The sequence below is a fragment of the Buteo buteo genome, chromosome 33, assembly GCF_964188355.1.
Source record: "Buteo buteo chromosome 33, bButBut1.hap1.1, whole genome shotgun sequence".
Taxonomy (NCBI): Eukaryota; Metazoa; Chordata; class Aves; order Accipitriformes; family Accipitridae; genus Buteo; species Buteo buteo.
The window spans coordinates 1,460,017-1,464,474 of NC_134203.1; positions in this window are offsets into that span (position 1 = coordinate 1,460,017).

Below are 4,458 nucleotides of genomic sequence, written 5' to 3' on the forward strand. Positions count from 1 at the left end.
CCTGGTGTGCGGGACCTCCGGGGCCTGATGCAGAGGGGAAAGGGGACTGATAAGCGACCAGCTTGGTCACAGAGCATGGCTGTTTGCCTCATAAAATGCAATTCGTTTTGCTAACTGTCCTACCAGGTGTCAGGAGCATGGGGGTACCGGTCACAAGTGCAATTGTGAATTGCCTTTCTTAAGTACTGGGACGGCAGCAATGCAGGGCCCAAGTCCCAGGTTAGGCTTGAGGCTACTGCTTTTACCCTGGTTCTCCCAGGCAAAGCACAAGATGAGTGTTTTAGATCACTTAAAAAATTTGTAAAAGTGCGACTTAACAGAGTTCGATGGCAAGGTTCACTCTGTTACTTACTACATGGGCGAAACATACAAAGGAAGATCGTGTTAGAATCGATTTGGAATGATTTACACAGAGATGGGAGGTGTGGAAAGGTATCACAAAGGGAGACCCTCCTGTGGAGTCACAAGGTTCAGAGTGGACCCCCTTGCTTTCAAGACTCCATCTCAGTGGGGAGTCGAGGCGCAGCTGGATCCAGACTTAGTCCCAGACTTGGTCATCAGTTTATGGCTAAAAGACTGTGTGTGCACAGTCAGTCCTTGTATCACTTAGTTAAGATTTCCAAGTTTAGCATGCTGTTCATCACTTAGCGATCCATTCGGGCACCTGGTGTTAGTTCGCTCTGCAGTTTGAGCCCTTGGTTTCCTGAAACAGGCCCTCAGGCATGGAGTCTTATAAAAGTACATAATTTAATAGAGTGGTACAGCAGCAGGATCAGCTCGAGCTCGGTGCCCCCAGACAGAAATCCAAACAAAGAAATCCCTGGGCAATTATACCCTTACAGACTATTCACCCCCCTCTTCATGTGATCTTCATGCACCTTCCACACGCCCTTTGGTCCAGTCGTGGTTGTGGTCGGAGATCTTCTGACACCTTACTGGATTCCTTCACTTTCTCCGGGCAGGCCCTTGTCTTGCCGAGCTGCAGGGGCTGTTGAGGGTTGTAGCCTTGAAGGCTCCTTATCATCTGATTTAGGCTGGCTCGGGAGGCTCCTGTTTTTACTAAGTAGGTACCCGTTCAGTACATCTCAGTGCAAGTTTACAGCTTGTGGCCTAAGGCTTCAGCAAATCCAGTTACTCATGCTAAGTAAACAGCGTACTAAATCCCAGAACATTATAATTCAGAAGTGAGTTGTTCTACTTGAAACTTACTTATTTAAGGTCAACGACTAATACCTCTTAACATTGAGAGTCGTCCCTGCTCAAGGGGAGAGTTGCCTGGTGGAGCAGGCCAGTTGCCGCCCAGGGAGAACTCAAATTGGGCTCATCCAACGACCTGTTGCTGTTAAAAGATCTCGTTGCTGGAGATTACTGCCGTGCAGCCATGCTGCCTAGCAGGGAGAGCTCAGAGAAGGCTCGCTTAGGCTGTCATAGTTATGGGGTAAAGTGGTTGGCTCGTAGTCAAATTGCATACAATGGGAGAGGTATGCATAAGAGTCCTTGTACCCACAACTCTCGCTGTGCCGCTCTGCTCCTTTGTGGGTTTCCTAGAGGAGTTCTTGGCCCGGCTGCGGCTCAGGCTTTACCTCCTTTGGAGCCTGTACCAAATTGCTGCTGGTTTGGTTAAGGAGGGTTCAAGTGCATCCGTCACAATAATGCACATAGTCTGTCCTGTACTTCTCCAAGGTGGTCTAGGGGTGATTGATTCTGTATTACCATTTGTGCTAAAGGATTTTCAAACGTGGGTTTCTCTAGGTTTGCTTTATTAACAACTCAGAGTTGGGCCACCACCGCAGTGAATGGTGAAAGATAACTCAAAACCGCCTTCTATATATACGATTTTACAAAACAATATGCAATTGATGTTTTGTCAGAAGAAGTTCTTGGTGTTCTTGCACAAACTCTCACTTCTCTATTCTCCAGTGGTTTCAGAAGTCCAATACGTTTTCCTGTCTCAACCGATTCTTATTGTCCCGTCTCGGTTCTTCTGAAGTTAGTGGTCATAGGCAGAAGGTCTCCAGTCACCACAGTCACTTATCTTCTTACACACCAAAGATCACCTCTGAATTTCTGAGAATCACTCAGGTTGTTCTCTTAATTCGTCTTACTCTAAAGTTAATCACTTATCTATTCTTATGTCTGAGATCTAAGATGTATGATTCTTTTTCTGTTGATTCAGCTTGACTGGGTTTTAAGCCAGCTATGGTGAGGGCTACACGAGGGACAAGTGAGCAGCTTATGCATATTGTTTTATAAGCACCTGCATTCTATTAATCACATCTAAACCAAGCTCTAATCATTAGTTATATGTCTGATATGAATAGTCTTAGAAACAGTGAGGCTTAAGGCCTAGTTCCCTTTACATTTGTGATAATAATTTGCTTTCTTTTTGTAGGGCTGTAATACTCTCTGCGCTTTCATTAATGGCTTTTTCTAAGTGTCTTGACACATTTGCAGCAGCTCTTTCTAGTTCTGCAACGCCTAACCCTGGGATAAAAGCTGTTGCAGGCAGGTGGAACTTTGTGCCACATTCTATCAGTGGGCTGTAACACTTCTTCCCATAGAGAGCAGTAGCTAGGAGCTACAGAGGCAGAAGAGAGACAGGTTCTAACCTGTGTGGATGGTATTAATGCACTTGGAATACACTTTTCAGCTCAGGTTGAGGGTCAATCCTCAACTGCCCTTTCTCCACCTCTCTAGTATCGCCCTGGTAGTTGTGTCAATGGGTAGTATAATCTCCAAATAAGTCTGAATCCTGTAAGTGATTTCCTGTAGAAGGGTTTGCATGTGCTGGATTTGGATGTTCAGGTAAACCGGTAAGGTTTGGACCCAGAGTAGATGACTCAGAGCAATCAGGATCCTACAGGCCTGTGGTGGCAACCAAAATTGTATCATTGTCCTTGGTTTGATTACAGCTTCCTGCAGAATACCAGGTTAATCTATCTGCAAATATCCACATTGTCTCAAGAGTCTGCAGGGCCTGAGAAACTCCATCCAGGAAAAAACTCTACAGTGTGGTGGCTTATTAGAATAGGTTTGATGTACAGGCTTCTGGAGAAACTCCCTTCCATGTTCAGTGGATGTGGTATATAGTAAGGTCTTGGAAGAATCTGTGGAGGAAGACCAATTGCCTTTAGACCCAGAAACTGATCTGTGGAATGTTGCAGGCATAAGACTCCCCTTTTCATCTGTATGGTCCGAAGATGTGAATTGTCCATCTCCGTCCATTGTATCCATTGCAAGGCTCTGTTGGCATTTCCAGTTCCCAGCTGCTGCAGAGTCAGTAAGCTTGTCAATAGGTTTGCTCTCCAGGCATACCCAGGGACCTCCTTTGAGGCTAGCGACAAACCCTTCCTGGCGGAAGGGCCGTATGCTCACTTTCTTTGGTGAAAATTCATAACGTAGATGCCTGTCCTCGTACCACTGAGAATTCAGTGGGACAGATACCCAGGAGAGCTGATTTCTGGTAGAGGATGGGCTTTTAGTGCATAGCCAACAGTCGGGCTCGTTTGCCTCCGCTGCCGTACTGTGGGCTGTGGCTATGGCCAAATTATGGAATGAATAGGTATAATCCATATTCCACCACAGGCTTATAAGCAAGGCTACCCTATTAAAACCTAGGCTTCCAAATCACTAGTAACAGGAAGAACAAACAGACGGAGATAGCAAAAATAACTATCCCTTGGATATAGAGGACAGCACTGAAATCAAAAGGGTTTCCTGACTCTGGAAACCCAGAAGGCATTGAAAGAGCTAAAGCAAGCAGTCATGGAAGCTCCCTCATGAGCCCTGCCAGACTACAACAAGCCTTTGGTATTATATTTACATGGGCAGAAAGGAATAGCCAGTTGGCCCAGAAACGTCTGCAAGCTGTAGAATGTGACTCAGCAGAACTAGACCTCGTAATTCAAGGCCTGATGTCCTGTGCTGGGGCTGTGGCAGCAGCAGCTGCGATGACTGAGAGAGCACTCAAACTCATTAGGCTAGTTAAGTGTCATGCGCGGTTTGTGCTTTCAGAACCTTCGGGAAATGGATCGCTGGGCTTGGAGGTCATTTGGGGAGTAACTCCTCCTTCCCTGCAGACCTGACCATTGTTTGATCTTTGGCCATGCATGGTGAGCTGCCCTGCTCAGCATATCAGATCAGCATATCAGAACACAGAGCTGCACACCCCCAGGCATGGCCTCCCCATCCTGTTGCTGATGTCTGTGCTGATCTGTGCCGATTGGCTTCTTTTCACCTGTGGTTCCTTGCTGTGCAGGGTTCGTTGTTAAGCAGAGTTCGTCATTACGTAGAACCTGCCCCACCGCCATGTTTGAGACATTAACTCTTTCGGTCTCTCACAGGGCCTCTCCCCATCGTCCGCCTGCCCGCCTGGGCTGCGAGGAGGAGCCGGGCGAGCATCGCCTCCATCTGCCACGGTAGACGCTGTCGTGGAGCAGGCATCGCCTGGCCCCGACC